Below are 24,854 nucleotides of genomic sequence, written 5' to 3'. Positions count from 1 at the left end.
AAGAACAAAGATCTCTGGGGCCCCCAGCACTGGCCCAGTGATATGGGGTCTACTCCCCAGCCTGTTGTCGTAGTACGCAATCTCGGTTTTCTCATTGATGAAAAGCTCTCAATGAGGCAGCAGGCCACTAAGGTGGCGTCCATTTGTTTTGCTACTCTGAGATGGTTACAGAATTTTTTATCGATGTTGCCCCCTTCCACCCAGAGAACTGTAGTCCAGGCTTTAGTTGTTTCCCGCCTGGACTATGGCAATGTTCTTTATCTCGGAGCAGACTCGACAACTATTAATAAACTTCAAGTTGTACAAAATGCGGCTGCCCGACTTCTTCGCAATGTTCCGAGGAGAACATCTGCCTCCCATGCACTCTGCGATCTACACTGGCTCAGGATCCCGAGCCGTATTAAATTCAAAGCTGTGTGCTATCTCTTTAAAATTAGACAAGGCTCGGCTCCAAAATATTTACAGAGCCTAGACCAACCATACAGGCCAAGTCGTACCTTAAGATCCTCAGAGAATGGTGATTTCATTATTCCACGATTTAGACTAGTAAAGATGGGCGGTCGGTCCCGTTCTACCATCTAAATCACCAGAAAGGATATTTCTATCGGCCTTGGTAAAATGAAGGTCTGATGTTGGCCCTGTGTGAGGCCCTGCGTGATAGAAACCTGAAAATATGCTAATATGACTAACTCTCATCATGCACCATTAGTAAATAAAGGCCCAAGAGCCCACCATGCTTAGGCCTAAAACGTGTCCAGGGGCTACCATCTTATGAGAACAGCCTCTCACATTAAACTCCGCTAGGCCTAAGGATGTTTTTTTAAAAATATACGTTTCTGTGCATTGAAATAAACGAGGTGAAATTAGGCCTTCAGAGATTAGTTAGTTTCACAGCCAGCTTCAAGACCCACACCCACACATACACAGACTGGTGCACGTTGGTACAGCTTCCTGAAAACATTGCTAAAGTAATATTTTGAAACATAGCTTGCACAAAGTAAAAGCAGCAACCTCTTGCAATACTCAGCACCTATCATAAGTTTCGCACTTGCAGATATTTTTTTAGAAATGTACGTAACAAAATGTTCTTTTTTTAGAAATGTACAAAATGTTCTGTTTTAAAGATGTACGTAACAAAATGTTCTTTAAAGATATCCTTCCGGTGTCCTAGAACACGTGTGGTTAGACCGCCTGAACTGAATGGGCGTAGGCTAGTGTCACCACAGAACCTTAGTTCCTCAATTTCAGGTATATTAGACCCAACCGTCAGATTTTAAGGCAGAACTTTCCTGCGGATGCCTGGCATTGAGCGTGGTCTGGTCTCCGGCTAGCCGAATATCTGACTTGGGACACCGACGCCTCTCTCAGGTTGTGGATCTCCCAGGGCAGATAACCCTTCTGTCTCTCTAGATCTCTGACCTGTTAGCTATCTCTCTTTATAGCTAGTTCCCTGTACGGTAGACTTTTTAGACATTAGGGGACTGGTCTCATTCCTAGATACCACCAGACACTGAATTTAATAGCAAAATGTTCTATTTTAAGCTAATTCTACTTGTGCCTTCCTTGCCTTGACCCCATAACTCAGGGTCCTGATAGAAAAGTATAATCTGTGAGAATAGATCTGTCCTAGATATTTTGCCCTTAGGCACTAGAGTTCTATATCAATGTACTCAGTAGCGTAGGTTTTTTTTTTTTTTTTTTTACCAGAGTGACAAGTATTTTAGGGTCCCGACCAGTACAAAAATTTGGAAAATCACCTAAAACGGGTATGTTTTCAGAATATCAGTATACAACTTAAACAGTAAATATAGGAAATCCTTTTAAGATGTGTTCCAGAGCTTCCTGAACGAGTCCTGGTTGAAAATTAGAGTAAACAAAAACTGAAAAGCAATTAAAAAAAATAAAAATAAACGATTTTGCAAAGTTCTATTAAATTATCATGCCCCGGCTTGCACATAATATTAAAACGTGAACAAACGGCCGGTAATTTTCTCTGAGAAACGTGGCAGGTCCTTGGTTACGCATGATTTCAGCGACATAAGCATAACACAACCGTAGCTGCAAAATGCCAGCCGGGCTGAAACCTTAACCTTTAAAAACACAAAAGCAGATTGGACATGACAGGGCAAAAAACTAGTCGAAAGGAAACCGAAAGGCGACAGGGAGGGGTGAGTTCTGAGGAAAAGGCTCCCGCCGAGCACCTGGCCTGGCTGCCTTCCTGGTTGTTGCCTGCTATGTGACTGACTCAGCCTGGCAAAGATCAGAGAAGAGAAAGGGGTGGAGCCGGGCATGGGGCGGACTTAACTTCATAAACCGAAGGCCGGAGGGTGGAGGCAGAGGAGGGCTGTGACCAGAGGCTCCAGGGAGGCCAGGAAGTGTCGGGGCCAGGGAGGGAGGGAAGAGGCCGGGGCAGACTGAGGCCGGCCACACGCAGCAGCCGTCGGACAGCAGGACTCCCAGGAACTTTGCCTCTCCTCGCGGCCTTCGGGTGAAATTTACGAGGAAAAAAGTTGGGGGACTTCTGACACCTACGGACACCGAGTGAAAAAGGGGGCGACACGGGTGCGCGCGCCTTGGCTGCTAAACTTTGGGGCTGCACACGGTGGCAGCTCCGCGAGAAAAAGAAGATCGAGGCGGAGGCGGACAAGAGAGGGAAGGTTAGTTTTAAGGGGGGATGGAAACTTTTCTTCGAAAGAGTGACGCCGACATGGGGCTGAGAACATTGGGCCTGTAAATATTAAATGTGTGGGTACTGTTGGGGGTGGGGTGGTTTACTAAAGTTGAGGGTTTTAAAGTTTCACTGAAAGTGTAGGAGAAAATAATATGATCTTTCACTCTTATCTGTGGGATTGGGGGAGGGGATGCAGAATTTTACCTGAATGTTCTAATTTCTTTTAAAATCCCCCCTCCATCCTCCCCTGCGAGTGAGGAGTACAGAATGTGGACTGTTCACTAGTCTGAAATGTATTGCGCAGTTCGTCAATGCACCTGTTACGTAGCCCTGTATGTGTCATGCGTTGAAGCCATCCTAGTTGTGAAGCACAGTGGGTTAAGGCACCTGCTGCCGATATTAAGCGCAACTTGTGGGTAGCCCGATGACAGAGTGGCTAGCTGTACCTGAGACTGGGGTTTGGTTTTAGCCTAAAAATCGGGGAATTGGAGCACGATGGGAGGAGTTATCGGGTTAATGTCTATACCAGCCGCTCTTAACCTTTTGCAGACCCCAACTGAGTCTATACTGGAAGCCAGGGACCCCCACTGAGTAACTACTGGATCCCGGCCTAAGCTTTTTTAAGGATTTCTGCCTCAAAACAATATTTAAAAAATACAGAAACAAACATTCATGAAACAAATACACACATTATTAAATATTTTATTTAATTCACAAACAAATAAAAAAAATGCATGTGAAGGCTACTTACTTCATTTTCAGCCTTCCTACCAAATTCCTTCACGTTTACAGAACATTTAATAAAAATATAGTTTTACATTTTGCTTCTTTATGTATTTTATTTCATCTGCTTGGTTTTGTGAAGCTGTATAAGCTCCTTTTATTGGTCTCGGATGATTAGTATGGCTGTTCGCCTTTCGCTGATTCTATTTAGTGAACTCTTATGCCACCAGCATGACTTACCACTGAGACACCTGCCCAACTAATCCAGTGGGTAAAGGGCATTGCTAATGCAAATATCTGCTTTTAAACAAGCTAGTCTGTTGGAAATGACAAAGCTGTATCAATAATTGTGATACTAAGCAAGTTATTCTTATTACCGCCCGATACACCATATTATGCCAGATGCAGACGGATGCGTGGGAAAGGAAGGGTAATCTTATCTGTAGCATGCAGGCTTCTAGGCCCTGTCATAACCCCGCGCTATTTCACAGACCAGATATGCAGCTAGAGCGTCAAAGAGCGCATGTGGCCACCAAAGTTATTGCCTCTAGGCGCTTACTGTTTAAAGTTGGTTGTGGTGATCTGAGCGATTAGCAGCGGAGGGGTTGAGAAGAGATCTTAAGTTGCCCCATGTTGGATGTGAGCTGCTCATCTAATGTACAGATACCAAGTTGTCCCACTGGCGGTGAGAGAAGCTCAGCAAATACAGATATCTCAGGGTGTTCCATGGGTTGGTCTGAGTAACTCCCCTTAAAAGAGACTTGAATATGTTTTGTGGGTGTCGGAGTAACTTGCCCTAGATAGAGACTAGAAGATGTTTTGAGGGTGTTGGAGTAACTCGCCCTAGATAGAGGCTAGAAGATGTTTTGCGGGTGTTGGAGTAACTTGCCCTAGATAGAGACTTGAAGATGTTTTGTGGGTGTTGGAGTAACTTGCCCTAGATAGAGACTTAAAGATGTTTCGTGGGTGTCGGAGTAACTCGCCCTAGATAGACTTGAAGATGTTTTGTGGGTGTTGGAGTAACTCGCCCTAGATAGAGACTAGAAGATGTTTTGCGGGTGTTGGAGTAACTTGCCCTAGATAGAGACTTGAAGATGTTTTGTGGGTGTTGGAGTAACTTGCCCTAGATAGAGACTTGAAGATGTTTTGTGGGTGTCGGAATAACTCGCCCTAGATAGACTTGAAGATGTTTTGTGGGCATTGGAGTAACTCGCCCTAGATAGAGACTAGAAGATGTTTTGCGGGTGTTGGAGTAACTCGCCCTAGATAGAGACTTGAAGATGTTTTGTGGGCATTGGAGTAACTCGCCCTAGATAGAGACTAGAAGATGTTTCGTGGTGTTGGAGTAACTCGCCCTAGATAGAGACTAGAAGATGTTTCGAGGGTTTTGGAGTAACTCGTCCTAGATACAGACTTGAATATTTTTTGTGGGTGTTGGAGTAACTCGCCCTAGATAGAGACTTGAAGATGTTTTGTGGGCATTGGAGTAACTCGCCCTAGATAGAGACCTGAAGATGTTTCGAGGGTTTTGGAGTAACTCGTCCTAGATACAGACTTGAATATTTTTTGTGGGTGTTGGAGTAACTCGCCCTAGATAGAGACCTGAAGATGTTTCGTGGTGTTGGGGTTGGTGCACCCAATACAGAGATTTCAGGTATAAGTTGGTCACCCAAAGCAGAGATATTGGTGGGCTGAGTATATCACCAAATAAGGAGCTCTCAGGCTGTCCACTGTCAGATGTAACTCACGGGGATCTCGGGTTGTCTCTCATCGGGGATGAGTAGCTCCCCAATACAGAGATCCCAGGTTGTCTCTAGTCGGGCATGAGTAGTTCCCCCGACACCGATATCTCATGTTGTTTCCCATCAGGTAGGAGTAGCTCTTCAGTGTGGAGACCTCCGATTGTGTTGCGTCTGGGAGGAGAAGGTCCCCAATACAGAGACCTCAGATTGGCTTGTGTCTGGTAGGGGCAGCTCCTCAATGCAAAGATCTCAGGTTGTCTCGATTCCGGTTCGAGTAGCTCTGCAAAACAGATCCCAGATTGTCTTTTGTTGGGTAGGAGTAGCTCCCCAATGCAGAAATCCCAGGTGGTCTTGCGTGTGGTAGGATTAGCTCCCCAATACAGAGATCCCAGGTTGTCTGGCATTGGGTACGAGTAGCTCCCCAATGCAGAAATCCCAGGTGGTCTTGCGTGTGGTAGGATTAGCTCCCCAATACAGAGATCCCATGTTGTCTCGCGTCGGGTAGGTGTAGCTCCCCAATGCAGAAAGCCCAGGTGGTCTTGCGTGTGGTAGGAGTAGCTCCCCAATACAGAGATCCCATGTTGTCTTGCGTCGGGTAGGTGTAGCTCCCCAATACAGAGATCCCAGGTTGTCTCGCGTCGGGTAGGTGTAGCTCCCCCTACAGTGATTCCATGTTGTCTCGCGTCAGGTAGGTGTAGCTCCCCAATACCGGGATCCCAGGTTGTCTCGCGTCGGGTAGGTGTAGCTCCCCATACAGTGATTCCATGTTGTCTCGCGTCGGGTAGGTGTAGCTCCCCAATACAGAGATCCCAGGTTGTCTCACATCTGGTGTGAGTTTGTCACCCGATGAAAAGATTTCAAGTTGTCTCTTGGGTGGTGTTAAAAGCTCACCGAATACTGAGATCTCTGGTTGTCTTCCGTCAGGGTGGGGTTAGCTCCCCAGTACAGAGATCTCTGGTTGTGTTGTGTTGGGTGGGAGTAGCTCCTCAGTACAGAGATCTCTGGTTGTCTCGTGTTGGGTGGGAGTAGCTCCTCAGTACAGAGATCGCAGGTTGTCTCGCGTTGGGTGGGAGTAGCTCCTCAGTACAGAGATCGCAGGTTGTCTCGCGTTGGGTGGGAGTAGCTCCTCAGTACAGAGATCGCAGGTTGTCTCGTGTTGGGTGGGAGTAGCCCCTCAGTACAGAGATCTCTGGTTGTCTCGCGTTGGGTGGGAGTAGCTCCTCAGTACAGAGATCGCAGGTTGTCTTGTGTTGGGTGGGAGTAGCTCCTCAGTACAGAGATCGCAGGTTGTCTTGTGTTGGGTGGGAGTAGCTCCTCAGTACAGAGATCTCTGGTTGTGTTGTGTTGGGTGGGAGTAGCTCCTCAGTACAGAGATCAGATCGCAGGTTGTCTCGTGTTGGGTGGGAGTAGCCCCTCAGTACAGAGATCTCTGGTTGTCTCGTGTTGGGTGGGAGTAGCTCCTCAGTACAGAGATCGCAGGTTGTCTCGCGTTGGGTGGGAGTAGCTCCTCAGTACAGAGATCGCAGGTTGTCTCGCGTTGGGTGGGAGTAGCTCCTCAGTACAGAGATCGCAGGTTGTCTCGTGTTGGGTGGGAGTAGCCCCTCAGTACAGAGATCTCTGGTTGTGTTGTGTTGGGTGGGAGTAGCTCCTCAGTACAGAGATCGCAGGTTGTCTCGCGTTGGGTGGGAGTAGCTCCTCAGTACAGAGATCGCAGGTTGTCTCGCGTTGGGTGGGAGTAGCTCCTCAGTACAGAGATCGCAGGTTGTCTCATGTCTGGGATAAGTAGCTTCCCCGTACAGAGGTCTCAGGTTGTCTCGCGTCAGGGTGGGGTTAGCCCCCCAGTACAGAGAGCCCAGGTTGTCTCACATCTGGTGTGAGTAGTTCCCCGATACAAAGATCTCCAGCTGTCCCTTGGGTGCTGTTAGAGGCTCACCTAACCCAGAGTTCTCAGGTTGGCCCGGGTCAGCTGCGATTCCTCACTCATTAGTGATCCGGTCTGAGTTGCTGGCCCAGGGCAGACATTTCCAGTTGTTCCAGCTCAGGCGTGAGTAGTTCACCTACGTTCTTGCAATGCTTTTTTCCATTCTAGTTCCTGTAGTTAATAAAGATAAATGAAATCTTCTTGCATCAGGATGCAAAGAAGAGGGACTGGGGGAGCTGCTCTCACCTGCTGGGAGACCCTTGAGGTCTCTAGGGGGGCTGGCGGGGGTACCACGACCTCACAATCGTATGTGACATCATCCCGTGGTGACCCTGTGGAATTGGGGCCGATGCGGGAAATTGTTCTTGGTTCCAAGTTTTTCGTTTGGACTTGAACAGAAAACCTCCGGATGTTACGAAGGTGAAAACAAATGCAAGCTGCGAACTACACCTGTTCGGAGCACACCGTGGCATTGCCAACCCTGCACCTTTCAGATTACACTGCAGACCCCGTGCAAGTCAGTACTACAGACTAGAGGGAGAGGGGTCGTTACAGGGCCCCTGTCGCGCTACTGTCATCTAGGAATCTTCCCAAACTACTGGAGGTTCGGACCCTCCTCGGTGATTCTGCATCCGTCCTTGAAATTACAGTATTATTACTTTTGGGGCTCACAATTACCTCCAACGTGGATTAACGTTGGAAATTGGCGTTTCCGCACTAATGTCCACTTCTCATTACCGAAATCTTGGTCATTTGCTGTGGACTACCCCCTCCCGATCCGAGTCGGCATGTCTTTCCCTCTGGAACCACTGGTGGTCATTTGGCTTCTGGTGATGCTGCTCGTGAAATGGCCCCAGTGCGGGTAACCCCGGGGTGGCCGCAGGTCCAGTCCGCGCTCCTACGGGGGCCCGGCTGCGCGCTTTGTAATGCAGACGGCGTGTCTCAAAGGTGCCCGGCAATCACAGTCCGTTTGCCCTTTTTAGGAGAGCTCGGCGGCCCGATAGCAGCAGGCCTCTGCCTGGGCCCTGCCCCTCCATGCTGCGGGCCGGATATCCGGTCTGCTGCTCTCGCTCGCAGGGGGATGGGGTGTTGTGTTCGACGCTGGTGTTGTACATCCGGTGGGTGCAGCGACTCGTGGAGCTGCTGAGAGCCCGCCTCGGTGCCAGCAGGTGTTGGCACGGCTTACCCGCCAGCTCAGCTGCTGTGCCCTGCAGGGACTCCAGCCCTGGGGTCACGGCACGGCTCAGCCAATCCGCGCAGCACAAGAATACCGTGGGCACAATATTGCCTGATGGAATGTTTTGAATATTGCATGTGTCGCCCACTAAAGTTCATGGAAGAGATGTTTTTGGCAACAGTCATTGGGCCAGGAATGGATGATGTTTACGTCCTCCGATTGCCTGACCTACCGCCGCCACCCTCTGCATCTCAGTCGTGACCAGCCACATCACTGTGACCTGGGCTCTGCTTTGCACCCCAGTGCCAGCCTGCTGACCTATCGCCGCCACCCTCTGCATCTCAGTTGTGACCAGCCACATCACTGTGACCTGGGCTCTGCTTTGCACCCCAGTGCCAGCCTACTGACCTATCGCGCCACCCTCTGCATCTCAGTCGAGACCAGCCACACCGCTGCTGCTCCATCACTGTGACCTGGGCTCTGCTTTGCACCCCAGTGCCAGCCTGCTGACCTATCGCCGCCACCCGCTGCATCTCAGTCGAGACCAGCCACACCGCTGCTGCTTCATCACTGTGACCTGGGCTCTGCTTTGCACCCCAGTGCCAGCCTGCTGACCGATCGCCGCCACCCTCTGCATCTCAGTCGTGACAGCGACACGACTGCTGCTCCATCACTGTGACCTGGGCTCTGCTTTGCACCCCAGTGCCAGCCTGCTGCGACGCCCACAGCACCATGTGTCACGGGTGCATGGTTTTGCCACTTTCCTCTGTGGTGCCCGTGAATGGCCCCTTGCTTCTCCTAGTGCAGCCAGAAACGGGTTCCAGGTGAATCGGGGTACGCAGGGGGTGCAGGGATTAGTAGCAGCAGGTTCTGCTGGGTGTCGTAGTAGCAAAAGAATGCCAAGTTTGTGCAGTGCCAGATGTATGTTGGGAATTCTGCCTCAACGTGTTGTGTAGTATGATGTTGCGTCCTAGCCACAGTGGTCATGCTCGGCTGTGCAGTGGGTGTCTGCGCTGCGAGGCCTGGACGTGCAGGGTTCAGTTGCACGTCAACCGGTTTCTTTCTGCAGTTTATGTCCTTAGATCAGTGGTTCCCAAACTTTTGACTCCTGTGTAACCCAGTTGAGTCACCAGTGGAAGCCGGGGACCCCCACGCAATTTGTAGGATTTAAAATTCAAACATTACACAGTAATTCGAAAAAAATAAACATGAGTGCACGCAAAACAAATACTCGGATTAGTAAGTATTTTAGGGGCATATTTACAAGCCCCTATCACCATGAGAGTGTCACTTTGACGTTCCCATGGCGACAGGGGCTTCGCTTTAATTACAAGGCAATGTTAAGCCACTTAACATCTTTTAACACTGGTTTGTGAATAACATTCCTTTCACCCAATGCTTAGCGTGAAAGCGGGTGGGAAAACCTGGTCCCAACTTGGCGAAACAAGGAGAAATGCTTTAATTCTCCTTGTTTTTGGCAAAATGCCTTTGATTGTTTATGTTCAGGAAGATGACCCTTACTGCACATAAACAATCTTTTAAAAAAATGACATTTTGTAACTTCCATGTGTGCTGCATCAAGCAGCACATATAGAAGTGACACAACTGCATTTCAGAATTGTTTATGTGCAGGAAGGGGGACTTTACTGTACATAAACAATCTTGCCCTGCACGCAGACACCCTTGCACTATGGTGCCAAGGGTGCCTGTGTTGGCACCACAAAGTTGAGTTTAGCGTGAGCGTAGGGGAAACGCAGGGCTGCTTCATATTCTTTTAAATAAAGGTGCAGCCCTGCGTTTCTGCAGTGGCGGAGCGTGTCGTTCAGCCAAGGAGGCTAACCACTCTCTCTGCCACTTCTGTTGTATTTTATATTAAAAGAATTTGGAAAAAAGGATGACAATTGATGGGAAGGTTGGTGCTGCATCTCCGGGACTAACTTTTAAATGGTTGGTTTTATTTTGCAGTACGAGGCTCCTGCCAGTGCCAGACTGGAAACCCAAAGCAGCCCTGGCAAATGTTTTCAGACCAGTCCCCATAGGGTGCACACCAAGTGCAGTGAGTGAGCCTGACCACTACAAAGAGGGCTTTGGGATGCTCCCCCAAAAAAACATTTAGGAAACAATGGTGTAGTCTACAACACAGTTATCATTATATATTGAATTGTATTAGCTTTTAAAGAATAGTAAATTAAGTTCCTACTATGCACCAGAATACGACAATCTTTTTTTGGGGTTCTTCAATGATTCCCCCACTATCACCCTTCAACAGGGCCTCTCATCTCTCCATAGCCTCTCTGTCAATGTATGACTTTTTTTTATAGCATCTCTCATACCATTGTATGAGACATACCCCTAGATGCATCATTGTAACATTTTGCGATTTCTTAATTGCGAAAATTAAGGAATCGCAATTAAGAAGAAATCGCAAATTATTTAGCAATTCGGTAATTTTCCTTAATTGCGATTCACAATTTGCGAATCGCAATTAAGGAAAACCCTTCCCATTGATTCCTATGGGCCAAAAGGCCCATAGGAATCAATGGGAAGGCATTCACATTTTGCGAATTTCAAATTGCGATTCGCAAAATGTGAATGCAATTTCAAGAGTGCAGGGGGGGGGGTTCAAAGAACCCCTCCCTGCACCCCAGAAATTGAACTGTAAGTGCAATTTACACACACACATGACCCAAGGACATGTGTGTGTGTAAATTAAAACTTTCAAATATGCAACTAGTGTATGTTTGAAAGTGTTCGATAAATTAGCATGAAGTTCAACTTCATGCGAATTTATCCCTTCCAAATTGCAAATTCGCAATTCTAAAGTAATCATGCATTGCAAATTGCAACAAAATTGCGATTTCTAAAATTGCGAAAATACCAAAATGCTTGATGCATCCCCAAAAACGGGATTTGCATTCGCAAACGGCCGAATTTTGCAATTTGCGCCGTTTGCGAATGCAAAAACCCTTGATGCATCTAGGCAATAGCACTTTATATCACACACATATAGAAACAGTGAATCATACATGTAAATCGGTGTATAAAAAATGTCACATAAGGCAAAGGGGACTACAAGGTATATCATTCACGTCATTCATACTGGTAGGCATTTTTAAATAGTGCTTGGTCTGGAAAAGCACAAATTCAGGATTGAGAACATATCACAGTGGCTAGCATTGACTTTAACAATAAAAATGTATTTCCACTCAAATAAACCTTTTTAGCAGTATCAGGATATTGAAAGACTGGGAAAAACATGTCACTAACTTGGACCTTGCAGTTTGCAAGCAGCTCTTTGATGACAGTTTATAGGTCATTGTGCTAGATTACGATTGTCACTTATGAACTGCACAGTACCAAAATAATTTTTTTAAATGCATTATACATGTTCTTTGCAGTAGGCATGTTAACCCTCTGTGCTACATTAGATTATTCAAAGCTGCCACTGGACAAAACTCTTATCTCTCCCCAGCAGGTACATTAATCACTGGTGGACCACAGTTTGGGAAACACTGCCTTAGATGCATGCCACCCCCCAAGAAACCCCTCCCGCTACATTTTAAAGCCCCGTCTGCTTGAAAACCTAACTTGAATCTTTCAAGAGTTAGTCCTTTATTTTAAACGGTCTCCCCCTTACCTTCAACTCACTGCATGCCTACTCTCTCAGTCACAAGCCTGCCCCCTTAATCTCGTTTATTGTATTTTTGGAAATTGTCAAAATCTCCTTTCATTGCCCACAACCTATCCTCTTTTGAACCATACTGACGCAGTTTAGCAAAACCTGGCCTCCTCTCGTCCATCTGTTAAGTTCATCATCCGTTTATAAGAACCCACAGGGGCCCCGGGACTTAGCTCACCCCCTCTTATCGATCAGAGAGAAACCGGAACGGATGCTTGGAATGATGCCGTTGGCAATAAAAAAACGAATTCCAGTTTCCAACCGGTAACCATTGGATTAAACACGGCTCGTCCGTGGTCGGAGACGCTGTACAAACCGTGCAGTGCTCAAAAAGATCAGTGATAGTTAGGGCTGGCTGTTTGTCCACGGTACATCCGGAGTTTAATGAAGACCCGACAGACGTCGTGGTCTGACACCCTGTGTCTGTCCAAGCGCTCGAGATCCGCGGATTTACCCTGGCATTCTCTTGAGGAGTGTGGCGACCCTACGATGCCTAAACTTCTGACACTACTATTTTCGTTGTATTTTTGTTGTTGCAATTTTATATAGCGCGAACTTGACCTTAAGGGACTGGGGCGCTTTACATGCATTAGGTTACAATCGGTTTTTCGCCGGTAAATTAAGATTAAGTGATTTGCCCACTATCACAGGATGGTGCGCCGACGCCGAGACTCGAACCTGTTTCTCCGGTTGAAAAGTCGGGAGGTCTGGCCGTTAGCCACACCCTCTCTCCTAATAGCGCCTCAAACTCAACTCCAAGCCTGCTAAGCGTCTATTTTCTTTTCTTGAGTGGGGGAGGGGAAGCTGGTGCTGGGTGACAGGTCACGCAGGGCCCATCCTGTGATAGACGGCTGAGACCGGCAGAGGAACAGCTGACCTCAGCCTGGGTAAGGCTGGGTGGAGGGGTCGGTGTGACTAACCGGGTGTTTACTGTGCGCGACCTTTGACCCCCTGCTTCTGGGCCTGAACTATGGAGTCACGAGTCTTTAGCACCGGATGAAACCATCTGTCTGCACGGGGTGGGGTCAGATGACCTGGTTAGACAGGGTGGGTCTGGGGCAGAGCGGCTTTCTAGGGCACGGTATAGCGCTGTTTGGCAAGGCGCTAGTTAATGGAGTACTGATAGCACCTGGGGCCCTGCTGGTAGTACCTTGGTCCCTGTCACTTCCCGGCATTATTTGCTGTGCTCCGTAGGGGGAGGCCGAGAGGCTGCCCCGGACCCCCCCCCCCCCCCCCCCCCCCCCCTTAAGTGGCGCTGCGATGTGGGCACCTTCCAAAAACGGCAGTAGACGTTGCCCGGCGGCCGGGGTACCATCCAGGGCATCTGAGTGTGGAAAAGCAGCCAGATTTAGAGTGGAAAATGTGACCGCCGAGGCCTACGGAGCTCGGGGCCGCAGCCCCCGCAGAGATGGGTCCCTCGCTCCCCGCAGGGCCGCAGAGGCCCAGCGGCTGCCCCCTTCCCCCCCCCCCCCCCTGCATTTTTGGTAGAATCAACCCAGGAATGCGTCAGAGGAGCGCGGAGGGCACGCCCCATTCATCATAAAACCACACACCTCGGACACAACACACGGTGCTCCAAGTCACACCCCACAGCTGCGCGGATTATGTGGGCCCCGCAGGACACCGTAGGCGTAGACTCCTACTCCTGACGTAGCAGCGCACATACCCAAAGCACGACACCTCTTGGGCTATACACACAGCAACCCCTAATCGCTTCATGAAGGTGCCACATATTAACTGAACGCGCGGGAGGGCCGCATCCATGGCACAGAGGCTCGAGCCAGCCCTGCTCCCTTCCTCGCCTCCTTTTATCCCCCTTTCCATCCATTCCCTCGTTCAAAATTCGGCAGCTCAGACCAAAGTGCCACATCCTCTCCTTCGCTAAACGCCATACTGCCCCACTGAGAGTTTTTTTTTTTCATCACCCGCAGAATGTTCCAGATTAAATTACCAGCGCTATTATAGAAACATCCTAGAGCGATGGACATGACCCAACCCCTCCATGACCTCGCTGGCCTCTTGTGAAAGCGGTGCCACCTCTGGTTCGGGTTCCTAGAACAGTCTGAGTTTGCTTCATGTTATTAGTAGGAGAGAATCCCATTGTCATTTCCCCTGCAGAGAAGAGATTCTAAGACAAGTGGCAATTAATTGTTCCTAGCATCAGCCGTGCCTGGACGGGTGGAAGGAAGATCCAGTTTCTAAATGTTGCAACAGTCGGCCAGAAGCTATTCAGAGCAAGCATTAGCAAAGCCAAAAGATCTTGGTATAATGTTCTAACACATGCAGCATTAGCACATTAGAGCAAGACACACTCCAGGAAGCCAGCAGGAGAGGACAGAGGGCGCTATGGTTGCAAAGTAGTCCCTCCTGTAATTCAATGCTTGCACTCGAATGAAAATGGAAGGACACACTAAGAAAGGCAATAGCATTAGGTGAGAGATGAATACTCCACTGGGCTTGTGATTGACAAAGTCCCCAGCCAATGGCTTAAAGGGGCTGGTGGAAGGAAGCCAATGGCTGAAAGGGACAGACTCCAAGTCCACTCTGTATATTGTAGGCAAAAACTGCGCTATCAAAATCCAAACCTAAAAATCCGCCATGCTTATGGAGTCGGAGGTCTGGTTTAAACCGGTTTGTTTAGGCTGTGACTACCCCATTTGAAGTTCTTCTCTACTGTTCAGCACTAGAATTCCTTTTTAAGCAGCGTACAGTGCTCTATAACTGCAATTGGTCTAAATAGTTTGAGGTAAGATTATGGTAGATATGCAAAAAGAAGGTCCTGGCGAGGGCGGCGCGCCACCTGAAAAAGTAAAACGAGAAGCTTAGCTACTGTAACAAAAATACATAAATAGCACTCCGGATCCATAACATGTGGTGATGGGGTATCCTTGTAGAATAGGGGTGTCCAGCGCAGGCGTAAGAGGTTCGGCTCCATGCCAGATTTTCAGGGTATCCACAGAAAATAAATTTACATTGCAGAGAATCTGAATGCAAGTTATATACTTAGAAGCCTTCCTGGACACCCTGTTGACACCCCGGATATAGGACAACAGAGAAGAGAAAGTCAAACCTTTCAACTTCTGTTTTTGACATGGGAACTGGGGCCAGAATGGAGATGATCTTAATGGTAAACTCTGCCAAAGGGCCTCAAAAGAGGAAACAGCCTTTACAGCAATGTTTTTACCACGTTGTACTTTTACCACACATTTTTTTGCCATGCATGTTTTCAGAACACATGTTTTTACAACGTCAACCTTTAGCACGCATTTAAGGTAAGTTCATGGGTGTTGGGGATCTTCCGCCCTCCCACAAATACATTGTTTATATAAAGAATGCGTGGTAAAGGTATACGTTGTAAAAGCATATGCGTTCTAAAAAAAAAAAGTGTGGTAAAGGCATGCTGAGTATTTTTGAGTTGTACCGTCATACAACCCTCAAAAGTGGACGAGGACACGCTCCGATCTTTGCCACTTTGGACTTTAACCCCTTCTATGCTGATGACGGCCGGGAGCTGTCATGGCACACAGTGCTCGTGTGCTGATGACGGCTCCCGGCCGTCATGACCGCACCCGCGATCGGAATGTGCCGCACAGGCGCAGAATCGCGGCCGCGCCCAAGGGGTTAAGAAGGCTGCTGCCACATAGGAGCGTGCCTCGCTGTGGGCGTGTTCATGCACCTGCCATCACGAGGAAAGGTGCTGATGGCGAATCACCAATACCTACCTGGGCTGGTTTGAGCACAGCCAGGACACCTGTGAACCAAACCTCCCCCTTTCACAGGGAAGGGATGACGTCACGGAGCAGTAACCCGGAACAGTTGCTTTGCTCACAGGAGGTTCAAAGCATAGAAGATAACTCTGCGTTTATCGCAGCGATCAGTCACGTGAGCAGTTCACTCAAGGGCCAATCAGACTGCGGGAGACTGTCTTGCTATTTTTTTTTTTCATTTCAAGTATTTAAATACATTTTTTACAAAACAGGTACACTCGCATTTTTGTTATGGGTTTCCAGATAAACGTAGTTGGTATTAAAGTAATTACATGGTACTGTCACGCCCAGCTGGTCTCTGTGTTGCCGTGCTGGAAACTTAGAGACAGGATAGTAAGAAGAGAGAGAGAGAGAGAGAGTAGAGGTAGGGTACAAGAAGTGTTCTCTCGCTATGAGCCTAGTCTGCGGTTGTATCACTGTTACCAACCTGTGACCGCCCTGACTTGTGAAGAAGATGGGCGACAGCACTTGGTGTCCGCTGGGAAGTTTCTCCTGATTTTTGGGTCGCCTTTTGTTGTGGCCAAGAATGATCCTTCAGTTCGAAAGGTCCCTCAATATAGATTTGGATAAATGTCTGATTGGCCCCTGATTGTGTCCCAAAACGAACTTCCCAATTGATTGGGTCTCCTGATGTCTGAATAGAGATTATGATTATTAGAGACAGGTTTGCCCCAATCATGTATTGTAAATAGCGCTCATTCTGAGCAGGTCGTCCCCGATCTGGTCTCTAAATAGAGAGATGTAATGTCCATCCGGGAAACATCCTTTACAACGAAACCTTTACAACGCAGTGCTATTACAACGCAGGTTTTACAACTAAAACCATTACAACGCATTGCGCTGGGGGGCGCTCTAGGATAGGGAATAGATTTAATTTACTATCCAACACCTTCCCTAGTGTCCACGGGGACTGGAGTTGGAATAGTAAATTAAACTATTCACTATCCAGCACCCCAAAGCGCTATGCGTTGTAATGGTATGCGTAGTAAAACCTGCGTTGTAACAGCATGCGTTGTTAAAGCATGCGTTGTAACGTCATACATCCGTCCAGCCTGTCTCTGACCGGTACTCGTGGGTCCATTTGGAGATTTCTAAAGACCAGTTTATCGTATATCTTGTCTCTGTTAAAAAATCGGTGACCTCAAATTACTCTTGGTCGATTCTGACAAGGAAGATTCGTATTGGCTGAATTTCACCTGTTTGTGTCAGAAAATGGAGGTTTTCGCCTCCTTGGCTCTCGATTTTCATCAGAGTCCCTGGGACTGGCTAATCCAGTCCTTCGTCCACTCCGTTCTTCTGCTTGCCTCCTTGGTTGTAAGCGCCATCTTGCCTCTTGCTTTAGATGGGTGCGGACTCTCCACGGGGGTGCCCCGATGCAATGAGCTGCATTGGTCGTCGAGTGACGAAACTTGTGACTTCTGGAGTGACTGCCATTGAAAGGAGCACCCTGGGCTAGGAACACTGCACCCGGCTCTATCACCCCCTTCATTTATCAGAGCCTCGGTGGCCTCTTCCACTGCTTCGGTTCACGCAGTGCCTGATGTGAACCTCTGGCTTACTGTAACAATGTGTAATTTGTAACCTATGTAACTCTCCTCATGTAAAGCGCTCCGATACCTCCGGGTCTAGCCAGCGCTATATAAAACTCCAGTAAATAAATCTTCAGCTGACTCGGGACAGGGGACCAGTCTCTTTCCAGACAAGGCCTTTGGGCTGGGCGTTTTAGGTTTTGTCAGTGAACGAGGCCAGGCTCTTTGATTTCTCTCACTCAAGTGCACAACACTGGCTGTGCCCTCCCGATAATGCCCCAGGGTGAGTGCCCCAGGGTGAGTTCCCCAGTGTGAGTGCCCCAGAGCAAAGCGATCACTACTTCTTTCTGCTCCACAACTTTTGGATTGGGCCACGTCTCCACAGTTTTACAAACTCACAATTTTTAGAAATATCTTACTACTAGACAGTGTTAAGCTGTCTGTTGGCAAGAGCCTACTGTGGACTACAATGCTTTAATTGGCATGAAATGGGTATGTGTGTGGGGTGGGTTCTGTAAAATAGGCGTGGCCTTAGGAATTAAGTCCATGGCATATAGCATGTGAACTACATTTCTGTGCTTTGCACAGCATGCTGCCTGATCAGCATTCAAGTGCCTGTTTCAGTTTTCTGCTTTTGCAACTAAACAGATCACACAAGAAACCTATGACTGTAACAAGCCAGGCCTGTTGGCCTTCTTGATGACTTGCTGGGAGTTTGAAAGAAATGAGTTACAACACTGGTTCTGTAAATTATTGGATTTGGTCATCACAAAGGCACCTATGTGACTCTTTCTAAATGCACAATGTGGAGAGGCCTAGGATTTGATGAGCTGGAATCTGAGCACAGTTATGATGCACTGATTCACACTGTCTTCAGCTCCAGAGGTCACCCTCCCACACCCAGAACTCATGCGGGCACCTAAAGGCGACGCGGGTCACATGTACCATACAAGCGCCAGGAAACCGAGGAGCTCAGACTTTTAGAGCAGAGACCTTTGGACTTTGCCAATTCTAAAGTCCAATACAAATCGAAATTCCAGTAAATCAGAGAGAATGTATGAATGTTAACAAGTTCAAAGTAAGTTTGTACTTAACGTAAAATGTGCAATGCGTATACAGAAACAAATTGCTAAAACCATTCTGAAAGCGGATGTGTGCAAATGGCGAGTCCTGTTGGCTTTGACAGTCCTTGTCCTCTAAAGGTGCAGTGTGTTTAAAGTAGCATTGGCTCTGGCATAGATCAGCCAATCCAGCTACCAGGATCGAGTTATTTGACGGTGAAAGCCCCAGGGCATGGTGCTCGAGATGGCCATGTAGCTGATAATCAGTTAAATGACTGAGCTTAGCTCAAATCCCGCCCTGGGGCAAAAACCTGAAGACACCTGTAAGTGATGGAGGCATTTCGAGAGAAAGTCAGTATTGTGTGAATACCTGAACCCCATCCAGTTTCCCCTCCATATGGCTGCGAGTTATTGTACCAAAGTCACTGCTTTGAATAAAACGTTTGGTAGATGCTTGTTGTGGGCCCTGTGAGGAGGTTGGATCATTTAGTGAGAAAAGTATTTCACAAAAGAGACTTTGTGACTGGCTAGAAATTGCAGTTTGTGTAGAAAAGGACATTTGTTTAAATCATTTGACTTGAATTTACATTTTAGTTTGAATATTTTTTTTAATTTTCTTCACCTTAATATTAACTTTTTCTCTAATCTCACCTTAACTCCATTTCTAACCCAAAACCATCGGGTAACCCTAATGCTAGCCCTCCCTTTAACCATTGCTTTGAACTTGACTCACATCCTAAGCTGAAACCTAAACATTACTCTCACCCATACCTATATCCTACGTTTAACTCACGCCATTGGCCTAACCTCATCCATCGTCCAAGTTACCCGTACCCCAATACTAGCCCTACCTGGTTTGCTTGTTTTTTTTATTTTTTATTTAACTGTTCTCTCACTATTTTTTCTAACCACTTAGTCATTACTACATGCAATTCGATCCAAATGACCCAAGTTAGCCACTTACGATTATTATACACAGAGGGACAACCCTCCTAGTTTCAGGGGGGCTTTTCAATGTTGTTTTACCTTCCCACACAGATTTAACCCCTTAAATTCTTGCTTAATTGAATACATTTATCAAAATGAATAGATTTAGAAATTCCATGGCGTAATAGACTATATATGCAGATGAGCGCATAATACACTGTGACCAATATTGAGGGAGGGGATAGGCCCCTCCGCCACGCATCAATGGTAATACATAGCAGATGGCACTCGTCACATCTGCATATGTGTGTGTTTATATATGGTATTCCGCCTCTGAAGTAAAATCAGGTGTCCCAATTAAACCTGTTATTTAATAATCCTGCATTTCCTCTTGTGTTACTGCGGTGCAGAGGTCCCATCCAACGTCCCTTCCACGGGACCAGTGTTATCTAATGTAAATAAGCGATGTTTGTCTCCCTGCGTCCTTTATGGGTCGTTTTACAGAGGAAAAAAGTGAGAGTTCAGCCTCATTATGCCCAGCTGTTGTGACTCTGTGTCTCTGCACACACGTGACCCCTTGTGCTCTGTGCGTGCTTAAAAACCTTTATCCCAAGCTAATGTGCACATGAAAACACACCATAACATACGCCGTACATGCAGACCCACAAAAAGTAATACACTTCTCATTATCGTGGTTGAGAGAAAGGAGGGGCTCTCGCCCCCCGTGGGGCTTTTCTTGAGAACCCCGGCTCTTCCCACACTCCCTGGTTATAAATATCATATTACCCGTGGCCCAGCTGTCTGCAAAGAGCCTTTGTCTTGTGCAAAAACAGATGCCTCAACCCCTCTCTGCCCCCTATGTGCTTCCTTACTATTCTGAGGTCTGTCTGGTCTGCCTACTTTGGCATGATTTTGGGAAAACCTGTTAAAAAAGATCTTGAATGGAGGAGTTGGACCTGTCCGAATATTGCGCAGCAGACAGTGGCTCGAGGCCAGACTTTCAGGAAGCCTCCCCCGCCCATCTCTTCCTCCACGGGGGCATTAAAGGATGCAGAGGGGCTACAGAGCGTCTTGGCGTGGCTGGGGTCGGATGGGTAACCCCCACACTCTGCAGTCCCCATGAAAGCTCTTCCAACCCAGTTCAAGCGGCGGCCCCAAACTCCTGCTGTTGAGGGAGGGTTGGAAGCCTCTTCGCGGTGCACCATTAAAACATGGTTTTGGGTTTGCTAAAATCCAAGGCCAGTGTTTTTTAAATTGTGTTTTTTTTTTTCCTATGGTGTGATTTAAATTGGTCTCTGGACACATTCTTGCCTTGAAGGGACACGTGCAGCTTCTCCTCATGGCCGTCCGGGCTGAGCCACGAGCCGCGGTGCCAAGAATCCCCCACATTGCAACAGAAGTCGCCATTGTTCGAGCTCCAGGGTCCGTCAGGCCAGGGGTACCTCCTTGGATGTGTCCTCTCTCCTCCACGGATCACCTGCTGGAGTCAGATGTCTGAAGGATGGTCCCCTGGGGGCCACGCCTCTGTCAATGATAGAGTCCTTAGGACCAGGGTCACCCGAGTTCGAATGGTGGTACCCAACAGTTTAGATCTTGCACTCGCATCTGCAGAAATGTTGTGGCCATTGAACTTGTCAGTTTTATTTTTTTTTAAAGAAACTATGCATCTATTTTTTGCACTGACTCCTTTAAAAGCATGTGTATTTGTTCTGTTTAATCTCTGTTTAGTTTTGATGCATAACAGTACCATGTAGAAAGTAGTGGCAAGTAGCATAAGGCATTCTCTAAAACTAGCTTTTTAAACCAGTTTATATCGCAGTATTTTAGTTTTTCATGAGCGCATTTTGCAAGCAGCTACTGGTAGGCATTCATGTTGCAGTGTTGTTTTTTTATCGCGTTTTTGCAGTTGGAAGAGGTAACTTTACATTGTACTATTATCTTTTTATATTATCTATGTTTTTTCAAGCAGTTGCGGGTTTGGGTTTCTCATTTTAGAAGATCAAGCCTGAGAACTCGGCGACTGATTGGCCTGTCTGACGGAAACGGAAACGCCTGATCACCCAGTGTCATGCGATGTCTGAAAACGCAGGAAATTACAAAGCAAACGACCCCTGTGTTCTGGGAAGAACCCTGGGCCGCCAGCACGGGTCAACCAGTTGAACGCTGACGCGGCGAAACGATTCGCAGCTAGGGTTACTCACCCGCCATCTTTCCAAGAGTTGGTACATGGATGCCGGACCACCGCTTATGTAAAGCATCAGGAACTGGGTTCGAGTCTCGGTAACGACGCTAAACCTCCTGTGACTCTGGGCAAATCACTTAATCTCCCCATCACCTAACAAAAATGAATGTGCGTGTCCAGGGTTGGATTGGGAATTAAAATCGGCCCGGGTACACACAAAAAAAAAAAAATCGGCCCACATTTGCATAAACACTCTTCATATCACTGCGTTGGTGAAATCTTATAAAAAAACTTTAGGAGGGGGTAAAAAAAATGCACGCGTTAGTTTACACTGGTGAAACAAGTGAGGCCACTTCTACTCAGGCCCCCCTGCCCCCGCTCAGTATGTGCAGACATTAATGGGCCGGCCCGAGAGACAAAGGGAGGAGTGATACCTGTGCTAAACGGAGGTAATGAGCGCCCATCCGCCTCTAGAAAGGCCACTCAGACTCCCACTGGGCCGCTGACTGTATCAGAAGAACAGAGACAGCGCCCAAATGGCCCCCCCAGACTGCTTAAAAAAACCAGCCCACAGCAGCCCTCGGACACCGGCCGGCCCCTCGGGCATTGACCGAATGCCCGCGTTACCAATCCGACGCCGTGCGTGTCCTCATGTAACGTAACTGGTGCTATGTAAAGCGCTCTGATCCCCTGTTCGGTTTCGGGTCAAGTTCGCGCTATATAAAACTCTGCAAAAAAAAAAAACATCGGGCCCTGTATTACAACTAGGGCACACTGCTTCTGCTTGGCAGATCGGGCTGGACTGTTCCCAAGAGGCGAGGGGTCCAGGCTGATATGCATATGGCCATGTCTGAACTGGGGTGGTGTGGAGTGCAAAAAAACGATGGATTTAGGCCCAGATCTCTGTACTGGGGTGAATGTATGACATTGTTCTGCATTCTGTCCATCAATTGTTTTTTTTGCATTTGTCACCCCGAGTGGGATGGGGATGCTCAGACGTGAGTCCCAGGCTCTCCACACCACTGGAGTCGAGCTATCCTGGCTGAAAATGGCTGATAGCCAGAAACCGGTCCAAGGATGCTTGATCCCGGTCCAGGAAAGACATGGCTTGGCAGTTCGGGCTGGACTATTCCCATGAGGCACAGGGTCAAGGCTGATTTGCATATGGCCATGTCCGAACTGGAGTGGTGTGGAGTGCAAAAAAACGATGGATTTAGGCCCAGATCTCCGTACTGGGGTGAATGTATGACATTGTTCTGCATTCTGTCCATCAATTGTTTTTGCACACATGTAACTGGGTGCACTGGGCACAGACTGGCACAGTGGGCACAATTACAGTTCATGCGCTTTCCTGAATATAGCTGCAAACTTGCACTGGTGAAAGCACTTTTAGTGAAAAGCGAACCAGCTGTTGCAAGTCGCCAGCCTGGCTTTAGATGTACAGGTAGCCAGCAGGTAGCACTGTTTGGCCTGCATTTGAGAGTGGGTATCTCCACCTGCCTAGCGGGAAAAACGTGGGTCCCTAGGACTACGTCTCCTCTTCTGAAGGGTGCATTAAAGTTACCCACCTCTAAGTGTTGCCCAGATAGTGCGCCTCCCGACAGCTTCTTTACCTCTGTGCCAGAGTCTGTCATGCAGTGTGGACGCAACGCGCTTCCTCATTTGCATGGAGTCTAGCCCTATGCAAATGAGAAAATGCCCTAGTAATCACAAAGGTGCAGAAAGTGCATCAGAGCGATCCATATTATAGAAGGGGCTGCATAAGCATCTACATCCCATTTTATGATAAAATGTGCTGTGTGGGGGGATGCATGAGGGTAAGAAGTGTGCGGAAATGCTCCAGTGATGCTCACTGTAATACGTCCCCAAAAATCGCTATATAACCAAACTAGCAGCCCATCCCGACGTTGTCCAGGTAGGCTTTGCGAGGTGAAAGGTACTCACCAGCATTGCGCACCCCAGACACGGGCAGCTCCTTTCTCTCTCTTACCAATCACCCCTTTTTGCCCACTTCCCCTCAAACTACCTGGCCTTCTGTTCTGAGAGCCTCAGCTTCACCTGTCCCGGCCATCCAATTTGCCGTCATGGTTTCTTTTCGGCTCCAGTTTCTGTGAAATGCTAATCTGTTTGTTTACCTGACGGCTCTCACCAGAGAGGCAGTGTCCCCCCCTCTCTCCCCCATCACAGTCCCCTCCCCATCATCTGTAGCGGGAGGTGCCCCAGGCACATACATACCTGCCATTCCTCCCATGGGGAAGTCAGGGTGGAGGGAGTGTCCTGAAAACAAATGTGGCTGGCTGCAGCTTGTTTTCATTTGAGGAAGCAGTTTATACCTCTTTCCCCCCACGTCGACGCTCCACGGGAGAGCGAGTGAACTGGGCCTCTCCCCTTGCATGCACTCTACTCGCCCGCTACGTGTAATATATACTCCAAAGTTCCCTGTGCCTCTTTCTTCCTCCCCAACGTGCCATTGCAGAGCTTCAGGCCATCCACACCATTTCCACAGTTTCCCCCAGCTCCTCAGCCCTCAGCTTCTGCCCCGCCGCGCCCCCACCCTACCTGCAGCACATGGGAGCTGGGTCCAGCCGCAGGATGTCTGGCTCTGGCCTAACTGGGGCTACGGTTGGGAAACAGGGCTTAGTTGTTTGGGCTGCGCGCATGCATGCGGGCTTATAGCGAAGCTGTCAGGCGCGACTTACGTTCACCGACAGGGTTGCCGAACGCCGCGTTACTTTTCCTCCCCACGGCTCCACTATCGCCGCCGCTCTCTTCGCTATGATGGTGGCGGACATTGCACTGAACCGGGTGTCAGTTCCGCGCTCCTCCCCGCACTCCTGTCCGAACGCCACGTTTACGTAACGCCACGCCCACACGCCATTGCGCCTCTCGCAAGCGTTGTATACGCCGCGTTCATATCACACTATGCATATGCCCAAGGACTACTTTTCCCCTAACGTTCTTTCCCCCACCTAACGTATATGGTGTGGTGCTGTATAGCCTATGTCCATCTCCTGGACCTCCCCTTTCCAACGCTGTATTGGGCTTGGTCCAAGGGGATTAGCCAACTTCACCTGAGAACCAGGTTGCATTACATAACATTGGATTCACGTTGTTTTCAGGCAAGAGGAGATTAATTGATTTGCCCAGAATCATGGGATGTTGAGCCGACGCCGGGACTCGAAAGTGGTTCCCCAGTTTTTAAGTCAGTAGCTTTCCATTTTCACATCTCCATGCACTACCTTTTCACCACTGAAATGGCCTTGTTCTGCAGCAGTCTTCCAGCATGTGCCCCTGCCCATCTCTTAGTTGGCACAGGCTGGCCTGGAATAGGGGTTCAGCCCGTTAAGATGTTACTTGTCAGGAACACTGGGTCAGTCTCTGGGCATGGGAAGGAAAGAAAGCGAGCATGCTAACAGTATTGTGCTGAAAAGTGGTCCCACTGGGTGAAAAGTTGAGCCAGCAACCCTAATAGGGT

General features: G+C 48.3%; 1 protein-coding gene across 1 annotated transcript in view; it reads left to right on the top strand.

The window, feature by feature from the left end:
* The first annotated feature begins 2,324 nt into the window (after nucleotides 1-2,324).
* LOC147678618 (protein mono-ADP-ribosyltransferase TIPARP-like) overlaps nucleotides 2,325-24,854 on the top strand; it is a 68,445-nt gene continuing 45,915 nt past the window's right edge. Inside the window, exon 1 of the mRNA XM_086946075.1 lies at nucleotides 2,325-2,657. The gene's annotated coding sequence lies outside the window, so the exon portion shown is untranslated. The remainder of the gene's footprint in view (nucleotides 2,658-24,854) is intronic.

Source organism: Lissotriton vulgaris, chromosome 12, assembly GCF_964263255.1.
Source record: "Lissotriton vulgaris chromosome 12, aLisVul1.2, whole genome shotgun sequence".
Taxonomy (NCBI): Eukaryota; Metazoa; Chordata; class Amphibia; order Caudata; family Salamandridae; genus Lissotriton; species Lissotriton vulgaris.
This window is presented reverse-complemented; position numbering and strand designations above follow the sequence as displayed.